Below are 12,432 nucleotides of genomic sequence, written 5' to 3' on the forward strand. Positions count from 1 at the left end.
CTATGAAAGTGCATGTGTACGTTATACGCTTCTTTTGGTCTACTAACCCACGTGTATACACTCCTTTGTCACAGTGAACCTGTGTATACCTCTCTTTTATCATTAATTCTTTGCTATTGACCTGCTACACTCTCATTTGTCATCTAAGTGAGTTGCCATCAAGGACAACACATGTATCATAATGCCAACATAGTTGACATAGTATGCTTTGCAGGAAAGAGATCAAAATGACTAGCAAGATGGTAGACTACAAAGATTCTCCCTATGAATTAGATGAGCAACGTGGTGTGGGGCACTCTTTTGACTTAGCAGACACATTGAGAAGCTTGAAGAAAGAAATAAGGAGTTATAAGGAAGACAATGACAAAATCATGTAGGCACAAGAGAAACAAGCAGAGGTTAATGTGATACTCCTTCAGAGTTTGTCAGAATTGCAGCTTTAAGGGCCACTTTAGATCAGCCATGGATAGGAGGACATAACTAATAGGGCATAAGGCAGTAGATATCATGGTGGTCACAGGTCAGATAGAGATGACACGGTTAGAGATGGTAGGTTGTTGGATACTTCGGATAGGAGAGGTCATGGATACATGTATTATTCTAGTCCTGGTTCTGACAGGAATGATGATCGCCATCATTATCATTCTTACAGGAGGAGTGATAGGGGACACTTGCCATATGAGTTTAAGAAACAAAATCCACCTACTTTTGATGGATACTTGAAGAAACTAGAAGATGCAGAGGCTTGGATACTTGGGATGAACAAGTTCTTTGAGTTGCACGAGTACACATAAAACATGAAGGCTAAAATTGCTATCTTCAGCCAAACAAGTAAAGTAGATATCTGGTGGGAAGATGTGAAGAGGGTCATAGACATCAGGATGGAGGACTTGAGTTGGCATGAGTTCGAGAGGCTTTTTAGGAACAAGTACTTGCCAGAAGGGTACTACAACATTAAGTCCAAATAATTATATGAGCTAAAGATGGGATAAATGACAGATAAAGATTATATGACCAAGTTCCTAGAGATATTGAGGTATGTATCATATCTTAAATATGAGAAGGCTAAATTTCAATGATTTTTCAGTGGTTTGGCATTAGCATTTAGAGATCGGATTGAGTATGATGAGCCTCAATCACTTGAGGAAGTTATTGGGAAATTGAAGCATTGCTATGAACATTCAAAGGGTAATAATGAATCTTAGCAAGGATGGAAAGGGAAGGATGAGGATAAAGGTAAGGGTAAATGGTAATGGAAAAGTAAAATACCTCGAAATGTAGAAGAGATTGAGAATGTGGCACCACAAAAGAAGTCAAATGCAGCTAGACAGGGACATGGATCATAGAAACAGCATAGAGGTGATGGTACTGGATGGTTGGAGTGTTGGACATGTGGTAAGGAACAACTTAAGAGAGATTTTTCATAGAATCAGGGTGGTAGGCCTTAGATATATATTGCATAAAAGGCGCAGACTATTGGGGATGTTGGTCAGAGAGTTGCTCGTATCTATGCAGCATTGGATAACAAAAAAGCATACCATCAAGCATCTATCATTGAGATGGACGGTAAGCTTTGTGATCAAGTTGTTTCTATTTTGAGTAACCCTGGATCTAATTATATTTAGTTTAGTCCTAACTTGGTGCATAAGTGTGGTTTGAATAAAGAAGTGCATGTAGAATATTGGTTAGTGCAGTTGGATACAGGTACAAAGAAGTGAATGCATCATTAGGTAAGAACTTGTGCATTTGATTTGAATGGTATGCCTATTGTAGTACACCTGAATGTATTTCCGTTGGGATCATATAGTATAATATTGGGTATGGATTGGTTATACCTTCACAAGACCAAGGTAGATTGTTATGAAAAAGCCATTGAGTGTGTGGATGACAATGGGGAACCAAGAGTCTTATAGGGGAAGAATAAATCCACATCAGTTAGGATGGTGATAGCTATGCAGGAAACACATAGTTGTAGTAAAGGGTGTGTGTTATTTGAAAGACATATTTCTAGCAACAAAGGTAAGGAAGTTGAGGATGCATATGTTTGAGAAGGTACCCAATTCTATAGCAGTTTCAGGATGTGTTTCCCGTAGAGATTTCAAAGTTGCCACCTCACAAGGAAGTAGAATTTTCTATTGAGTTAGCTCCAAGGGAAGCTTCAGCATCAAAATCACCTTACAGGATAAGCAAACCTAAGTTGGTAGAGTTAAAGTTGCAACTAAAAGAGATGCTTGACAAGGGATACAATAGGCTAAGTGTATCACCTTGGGGTGCACTGGTATTGTTTGTGAAGAAGAAGGATGGTCCTCTCAAATTATGCATTGACTATAGGCAGTTGAAAAAAGTAACCATCAAGAACAGGCATTTGTTTTCGAGGATTGATGACTTTTTTGATCAATTGAAGGGAGCAGCAGTGTTCTCGAAGATTGATCTAAGATCAGGATATTATCAGGTATGCATCAACGAAGAGGACATTTACAAGACAACTTTCTGGACCAGTTATGGGTATTATGAGTTTTTTGTAGTTCAATTCGGTTTGACTAATGTTCTAGATACCTTTATGTGTTTTATGAATAGTGTGTTGTGTCCCTATTTGGAAAAAAAAAAAAATTGTGTTCATTGATGAAATATTGGTATATTTTAAAAATGAGGAAGATCATGTTGGGCATTTGGCAGTAGTGTTGAGGTTGTTGAGAGACAATTAGTTGTATGCTAAGCTTAGAAAGTGCAGTTTCTTTCAAACTAGGGTACATTACTTGGAACATGTTATCTCCAAGGAGGGAATAGCAGTGGATCCAAAGAAGATAGGAGCTATCATGGAGTGGGAAGCTCCTAGGAATTTAGATAAGATGAGATCCTTCATGGGATTGGCAGGTTATTATAGGAGGTTCATCCAGAACTTATCACAGATTTCTTATCTCATTACATCATTGTAGAGGAAAAGTAAGAAGTTTGAATGGACAAAGGAGTGTGAGGCTAGTTTTGAGCAGCTTAAGCAGATGTTGACACATACACCAGTGTTAGATATTGCAAATTTGGACAAATAATTTGTAGTATGTACAGATTCTTACAGGAGAGGACTTGGTGGAGTCGTTATGTAGGATGGATAGGTGGTATGTTATGAGTCATGAAAATTGAATGAGCATGAGAAAAACTACCCCACATGTGATCTTGATTTGGAAGTGATCATACGTGCATTGAAGATGTGGAGGCACTATCTTCTTGGTAGGAGGTTTGTATTGATGAGTGATCACAGTGGTTTGCGGTATCTATTTCACCAACCAAATCTGAATGGAAGTCAAGCTCAGTGGTTGGCCACGATTAGTGCGTTGAGATCAGGTATATCAAAGGAAAGGAGAAAAGGGTCGTAGATTCTCTTAACAGGCGATACAAGTAAATCATATAGTAGCTATGAGTTCCTATGGGGCATATCTATAGCATAGGATCTTGCAGGCAGGTCAGCACGATGTCAAGTATATGGAGATTATGCACAGGTTGTAGCAGAGTACAGGTACAGGTACAGTTAGTAGCATATGTACAGGTACAGGTGCAGGTGCAGGTGCATAGGATGTGGATTATCATCTCACAGCGAATGGATTGGTAGGGTTTAGAGACAGAATATATGTGCCAAATAGCAATGAGCTCAAAAAGGTGATCTTGAGAGAGTTTCATGTGAAACCATATTCAAGTCACCCAAACTACCAAAAGACATTGAACACAGTGAAGAAATTATATTATTGGTTGAATCTAAAGAAGGATGTAGCATAGTTTGTGGCTAGGTGTTTTGATTGTCCGCAGGTGAAGGCAGAGTGTAAGCATCCAGCTAGACTGCTACAGTCGATTGTGATTCCAGAGTGGAAATGGGAGGTCATTTCCATGGACTTTATCATAGGGTTTCCAAGGACTATGAGACAACATGATTCCATCATGGTTGTTGTGGACAGGTTGACAAAGGTTGCACACTTCATTCCAGTGAAGTCTACATTCTCATCTAGTAATATAGCACAGGTGTTCATTAGAGATGTGGTCAAATTGCATGGTGTTCCAAAGAATATTTTCTCAGACAGGGATGCAAAGTTCACTTCCAAGTTTTGGAAGGAGTTGTTTGTAGGTTTGGGTACAATGTTGGCCTTCAATACAACTTATTTTTATATAGTATTCTTATCGAGAGTGTACAAAAAGAAACCACTTTACACTGTGGATGACAAACAGCCTTAACAGTAAAAATGCCTGTAAAATAGTGTGGATCTATAGCAAATGATAGAAACAAAACCTGCCAAAGTCCTGATCTATGAAACACAAATAGCTAACGAGCAAGAAGAAATAAGGAATTAAGCACAAATAACTCCAATAACTCAATGGAAACCATATATAAAAAATAGATTTTATTATATGACACCAGTGAAGGGAACAAATCATGCTACCAGTCCCTCTCTATGGGATGGGTTCGTGGGTATCCTCAATGTCTTCAGCTCTAAAGAGTATCTCTTCTCTACAATGTGTAAACCCAACAAAAAATGTTTGAGCTCAATGGGAACTCAAATGGAAAAAGAAAATGGTAAGCGATAGTGATTATAATCAAAGTTACAACAATGAGTGCAACAATGAAAATGATCCAAAGTGAAGAATGGATGTAAAACCCTCCAATTTATAACAAAATATTAGGTTATTCTCGAATAATGGAAAATAATAAAATATTATTAACCAAATTCTAGAATTAACCGTTTGGAATATTTTATTATATTTGGTTGGAGGGAAAAAGTATTTAAATTGGTTAAATACTTTTATTTAGAAATAATAAATAAATAAATGATTTATTTATCATCTCAAGGAATGTGGTTAAGGAATAATAAACAAATAATGATTTGTTTAAGTATTCCTAGAGGATTTAGTCAAACTTGACAAGGAATAATAACTAAATAATGATTAATTAATTATTCCTAGAGAAAAATAAGATAAATAATGATTTATCTAATTATTTCTCATGATTGGGTCAAATATGACAAGGAATATTAGTTAAACAATGGTTTAATTAATTATTCCTAGAAGATAATTAAATAAATAATGATTTATTTAATTATTCTTCATGGGTTTAACCAGAAATAACTTAACAAATGTGGTTTATTAAGTAATTTCTTATAGTGAAAGCAATTTTACTATGGTAAAATTGGCCCTACATGGTGTACTTCGATCCATCTAGTAGGTTATGGCTAGATGATCGTTTTTTTGTGATAACACTTATCATCTACAGATGGATGGAAAAACTAAGAGGGTCAACAGGATGTTGGAGGACATGTTGAGGATGTACGTGATGCTTCAACAGCAAAGGTGGGAAGAGTATCTTCCACTAGTAGAGTTTTCTTACAAAAATGGGTACCAGGAGTCACTCAGGATGAGCCCGTTTGAGGCATTGTATGGGTGGAATTGTAATACTCCCATTAGTTGGAGTGATCCAGTTAACATGGTGTTGATTGGACCGGACATTTTGGCGAAAATGGAATGGGAAATGCAAGTAATCAAGAAGAATTTGAAAGCAGCACAGGATAGGAAGAAGAGCTACGCAGATCAGAACAATTTGTTCAAGGAGTTCCAGTTTGGGGAGCAGGTGTACTTACACATCAAACTGAGGAAGAGCTCCTTGCCTATTGGATCATGTGCCACATTGGAACCACGGTTTTTTGGACCTTTCAGGATTATTGAGAGGATTGGGCCAATAGCCTATCGAATGACACTGCCTCTCACTATAAAATTCCATGATGTTTTCCATGTGTCATTGCTTAAGATGTATGTTAAAGATGTTGATCATGTGATTGACTGGTATGTATTACAGGTGGATCCAGATGGATAATTCTAGCTAGAGCCTTAGTGTATATTGCAGAAAAAGGTTCTCATGCTATGGAACCAAGAAATTGAGCAGGTTAAAGTGTAGTAGAAGGACTTTGGGCCCGGTGAAGCTACATGGAGATGGTGGATCATATGCAAGCCATGCATCCTTCAGTGTTTGTCATTTTAGGCAAAGCATTTTTGGTATCATGTTTGGTATATGTTTTGGCATATGTTTTGGTGTGATGTTTTGATATATGTACATATGTATATGGATGTAAATATCACCATGAGCTATTTTATAAAGCTCCAATAAGTGGTATGGGTTTCATGTCATTATAGTTTTCATGTTGTTATGTTGTCATGTGTTTGCTTCTCAGCAGCATGGTCATTGTAAATACTACTTCGAACTATGTTATAAAGATCCATGGGAAGTATGTTGTATTTTCAGTGGTTTTGTTGAGGTATAGGTGTGATTAAACACCAAGGACGGTGTGCCCCAACAATGAGGGTTCTGTAACATCCCTGGTGAAAATTCCATGTAATAAAAGTTAATAAAGGAAAAATATAAACACGGTTGATGGGACACTTATTCCAAGTTGAATGTTGGGAAAAACATCCTAGTGTGGGTGTTCATTTGGTTTATTATGGCTAAGGCTTTGGAATGGAATTTTTGGCACATTTATTTAGGAAAATAATGGAAATTAGGAGAAAATGAAGGTGAAAGGTCACAAGTTGCATTTGAGAAGGAAAATGAAGGAAACTAATAAAAAATGAAGAAAATATAGGCCCAATTGATAAAAAGGCTTCTAAGGATTAGTTAGTACATTTTTTCAGTTTAGTTTTGGAGCTCTTTGATATTCTCTCTCTCTCTATCTTAGACACTTAGAGTTTTCTTGGAGCACTATGGCATTAGATTAAGAAAGGAAAAAGAAGGCAAGAGGAAGGAAGAAGCAAGCAAGGAAGAGCAGGATCAAGCAACTACAGTAGGATTCTTTGCAGGTCTAGGAATCCTGTTGGTGAATGGTGAGATATATGGTAAAGGCTAGAGGGTGGTGTCTCGGTTTAGGGCCTAGTGATCCCTGGATCAGAATTTGGATTGTGGTAAATCCTGAGAGACTAAGAGATAAGAAAATTCCTCATGTTGTAGGTGGAGAAATCTGGTGGCATACATGCTTGTTTTGGTCTAGTGATCTAGTGGAGATCAAGGTAAAGCTTTTTATTACATGTTTATTATGTTGGCCTAGTGGTCTGGGATGGATTATAGTAAAGCCTGGTTTCTATTGATGAGGGTGAGGTGGTTTAGCCTCGATATGCCCTAGTTGGTTCTTTTGGTTTGAGTCCCATATTCATGCTTGGAATATGGCGTGAAAATGAATGGCTAAAGAGAGAATTAGCTCAGTCATTCTATGGTCGGGTGGAACATAGTAGTCACATCCCAGGTTGGATTTTGCATTCATTAATAAGAGTTTCTCTCCTTGATATATTATGTATAAATGTACTAGTTTATATGTGGAATTTATGGTTGATGTATCCTTGATATTTCTATTGTTAATATGTTGGTTATAAGCATGTATTACGATAGTGATGATGTATGGCTTTCCTCATGTTTTATTTATATATTAATGAACAATGTATCTATGACCTAATAGATGATAATGAAGCTAATGATATAAGGGATCAATCTTCTTAGTGATTCTCAAATAAGTATGAGACCCTTATGCTTAAATCTGTTGTTTACACCTGCAGATTACATATTTGTGATATGTTTGACGAAATTCTTGTCATGGCTAGTGGGGGTCCAGTCAAGTCCTTATTTAATTAATTGTGTTTGTATCATTATTCCCTTGTTATCTTTCTATTTTGAAGGTGTCATTTAGTTTTGGGCAGTGACCTAGGCTCTGGTCCTAGAAAAGTGGCTCAAATCCTGGGGATGTTGGCACAACATTGAGAAGAAAAATCCCTAGACGTTGGCATACCATGTTGTGGGAGCATCCAGAGCCTTTCGGATGCATGCATTCCCATATCATGGGAGCCTCTAGGGGTTAATTGGTCTAAAAACTCAATGGGACCCAGAGGTTGGTTACCTAAGAGGTTGGGATGGTTCCTATGAGTCTTATTGCTGATGTGGAAGGTTTGTATGGTGTGTTTTTGTTGGTTCCACTTCCTTAAGGTGACTTAGGAGGTTGAATCATATCATAGTAGCCTCTCGTCACATTTTTACCCCGGTTGGCTGGTTACTTGGGTATATTTGGGAGGAGGGTTTTACAAACAATGCACAACACAACCATCAAACACATGGGAACACAAAGTTATCTGGTGGAAACCCTTTCAAGAGAAAAACCACCCTTTTGTTGTTGCACTGCTCTGAATCTTTTATTATGTGTCAATCAAAGGATTTCTTTTACATAGATTATCGGTTAACACCAACTGGGAGACTCGACCTCATATATAAATAGCTAGATACCACCAGCTAGGAGACTCGATCCCAAATATACATTGAGTTAGTGACCACCAACTATTCCAGCTACCACTAGGCATAAGTGACCACTTTTGCAACACTGTTACAAGCACCCACCAGCACAAAATCACTACTCCAACTTAGCAGGCACCCACTTTCTATAGGTCACTACTCCATAACTCTATGCAGGCCTCAATTTCATTCATTTTCAAACTGGATCACCAAAAAACTATGCTCAATAAAATTCAATTTTGTAATATCATACCCTAGTAACAAGGTAGTCTCAACAACTAAAAAATAATTTTATCATCAGTATAAACAACCAATAGAAATTATCAACCAAAAAAACTCATCAAGCATGCAACTTGTGGCCATACTAATCCTAACAACAAAATATTTCATATAATGAACACATCAAACCCTCAGTATATTAGGAGCTAAAACCATTATGGCATTATTCCATATGCTCCAGAAACCCTACAAAACAAATGTCAAGTAATACAATGGATGCACTCCTCAATCCATGCTCTACTATCAAATTATGAAGAAATACTCTCTGCCACTGATATGATATGCAAACATATATTCTCTTTAGTACTCTACTACAAGCATTTGATCTACTCATTCCACTGTCATCTGCACTCATAAACTAATGTATCTTTGATCACTAGTATGACAAGATAATTCTTCATCTCTATAGGCCTCTCCCACTCTCAATCACACTAACCAACCAGATCTCATTTCCAAAATGAGATATATATAACGTGGTGGAAGAATTCTACTTTTGGATTGAGTTCATAGGTGCACAAATTTGATGAAATTCATCCATAACCATCACTACTTGTGCAATAAATTCATCTACACCCAATGGAGGAATTATTCAACCACTTTCGACCTTAACAAATTAATTTGGAAGCTTCTAAGAATTACCAAGTCGAAATACTTTTGATGTGTGCAATGAATGCAGAGAAATTCTCATGTAGATCCACAACCGCAGGGACAACACTAGCCAATCTCAGTTAAAAGGCTTATAGACACACACATGTAACTGGAAAAGATCAGCTGAAAGCCTTTGGTTTCCCAGAGGACTCTCCTTCCCAGTGGTTGAGACAAAGTATAAGAGAAAACAAGGGATCCCCTACTCAGAATTTTTTCCAGTTACTTGCACATCTTCATCAACACTTGTACACACCTCCAAACCTCTACCAAACTCTGTGACACTTCAACAAGTAAGTTAATCATCACAACCAAGTGCCACCACCAAGGTGACCTAGAAGCCAACAAGACAAGGGCTGAAATGAGCGCCAACAACCATCTACTCTCCTCAGACACCTACACAACCGGCAACACCTCAGCACAAATTTGTAGCTCCTCTACAAGCAAACCAATTGGGCTAGGACATTAACTGATCAACTAGGGCAAGCATCTCTATGACTAGTCATGAACATGAACATGAAGACCTATTATTTCAAACTCATCAAAATTGATCATCATCTATGACACCTGTAGGAGCATCAAAAACTTGTCCAACTACCTTCGACACCTATAAAAACATCAACAACCTTCATTTCTTGCATTAGGAAAGCATATACAGCACATATCTACTCAACCTCTAGTTCTTTCACTAGGTAGGAATATCCTACACTAGGTAATAACCATGTTGACATCAATCCATCATCTATACCATAATAAGGTACCACAAGGTTGACATCAATGCATCATCTAGACTATCATAACCCATGCATAACCAACCATATGCAACATATGCTACCTGCAACAAATCGAACATATGCATGACTAATCATCTGTAACACATGCTACAAGGTTGAAACCAATGCTAACACAAACCAGCTGCAACCTTTAAAACCATTATCCCAACACACTGGTTCTAATATCCTAAGAGCTTTTTAGGAATATAGGATCAATGCTAGAATTCATGACCATTTTAATGCTACTTTTATAGCTTTAATTCCAAAATCTTCTCCCCTAAATCCTTTGATGATTTTCATCCTATTTCACTCTGAAATCACATCTACAAGGTTATTTCCAAAAGCATCACAAATAATTTAAAGATGATCATGTCAAAGAATTTATCAAATGAACAATTTTCTTTCCTGGAAAGGAAACAGATCCATGAGGCTATTTGGGTTGCACATGAAGGGTTCCATAGTCTAAAGACAAAGAAGTTAAAAGGGTCAGCCATCAAGATTGGTCTTTCCAAGGCATATGACGGGGTTAGCCAGATATATATTTTCATGCTTACGACCCACCTGGGCTTTGAGGTACCCTTCATAAGCTTGATCATGAGTTGTATTACATCTCGCTTTTCGTTTTCTCATAAATGGGGTGACAACTTCGTTTTTGCATGATCAAAGGAGCTTGTGATAGGGTTGTCCTCTCTCACCATTACTATTTATGTTAGTCGTTGAAGGTCTAAGCAAGCTCCTATCTAAAGCCAAAAGAAGGGGGGTCTTAAGGGGTATCAATGTGGCAGAGAAATGTTATGTTGCCCATCTTTTACTTGTGTATTACATGCTTCTCTTCTCTGATGGGCCCTAGCGGGATGTGGCATCCATTAAGGAGTCTCTCTCATTGTTTGAAAAATACACTAGTATATAGGTAAATCGACATAAATCATCTCTCTCTCCTATTGGTCTTTCAAGGGATGAATGAATAAATGCAAAAAATATACTCTCATTCCAATATAACATTTTTATGAATGTCTGAAATACTTGAGCTTTCATCTAAAGCCAAATAATTACAAAAATATTGATTGGCACTGGCTCCTCAAAAAAATTGAAAAATAATTAAAATAATGGAGTTTTAGGTGGTTGTCCTGTGACAGCAGATTAATCCTTACAAAATTTATGCTTCAAGTTACTACAGTTTCATGGTCTTCTTTAACATGTATCCCAGAAGGCATTCTCTCTTCTATTCACAAAATATGTTGTAGATATTTGTGGGTAGGGAAAAGGAAGGTAGGATTTTTGCATGGGTCAAATGTGATAAAATATCCCTACCAAAGGAATAGGGAGGTTGGGGTTTAAAAAATATTCACCTCTTTGCAAAGGCTCTGGCAGAAAAGGTGGGATGGTGTATGATTTCTACAAGAAGCCTATGGATAGAATTTGTACATTGCAAATATATATACCATGCACTATAGTGGGCTGGATCTGATCCCCACAAAAAATAGACCAAGTGTCTCAGTGATTTGGAAGGTTGTAATTCACTCTATCTAGATGCTTGAAAAGGGACTAACCTAGAAAGTGGGAAATGGGGATTAGGTATGAATCAGTGTTGACCCATGGGTAGGTTGTGGGGAGATTTTTGCTTGTTACTAGAACTAATTTATTACATATACACAATCGAGAGGCACACACTAGCTCAAATCGTTGATCATGATAGATCGTCAATATGGGGCTAGGGGTGGTATGATGCTTACCATCTTCATCTTCCCCAAGAGTATATGGAACAATGGCGTCAATTCACAATATATTTAAACTCTTATCATGTCTACATAAGGGACAAAGAATACTTTTTGGTTTGGGAACATTCTTGTACTGGAGAATACACTCCAAAAGCAAGTTATTATTTTCTCATTGATGACAAAAAACCAGAAAATATTTCATGGTGGTGGAACAAGTTATCGAAGATTGAATGCCCTAGAAAGCATGTCTCTTCCAATGGTGCATTTTAGAAAATAGAGTTCCAACATAAGATAACCTTAATAGGAGAGGAATTATTGGTTTGATTTGGTGCCCATTATGCAAGAAATCAGAAGAATTTGTTAGTCACCTTTTCTTTCATGTCCTTTTGCACAAGCAATATGGTCATAAATTAAAGCAACATTGGGTATTACAACCCTATGGCATGGAATATCATATTCGGAGGATTAGACTCACACTGATGGAAGAATCCTAATACAAAGAAGAATCGTTGTTTTCCCCTTCTCATCTCCTAGGGAATATGGTTTTCACAGAACGATGAAATATTTCAAGACAAAACAAACATTCCTAATATAGTGGCTTCCTAGTCTATAGAAATTTTTTCTACACTTTCATATTTTAATCCTCCTTTGCGAACTCACAACATTATTGCAAAATCCATTGATAATTATTTTCCTTGGGCATATTTCGATGGTGCCTCTC

Source organism: Pinus tabuliformis, chromosome Q (assembly GCF_031772625.1).
Source record: "Pinus tabuliformis cultivar Carrire ecotype Pingquan chromosome Q, CPIR1, whole genome shotgun sequence".
NCBI classification, from domain to species: domain Eukaryota; kingdom Viridiplantae; phylum Streptophyta; class Pinopsida; order Pinales; family Pinaceae; genus Pinus; species Pinus tabuliformis.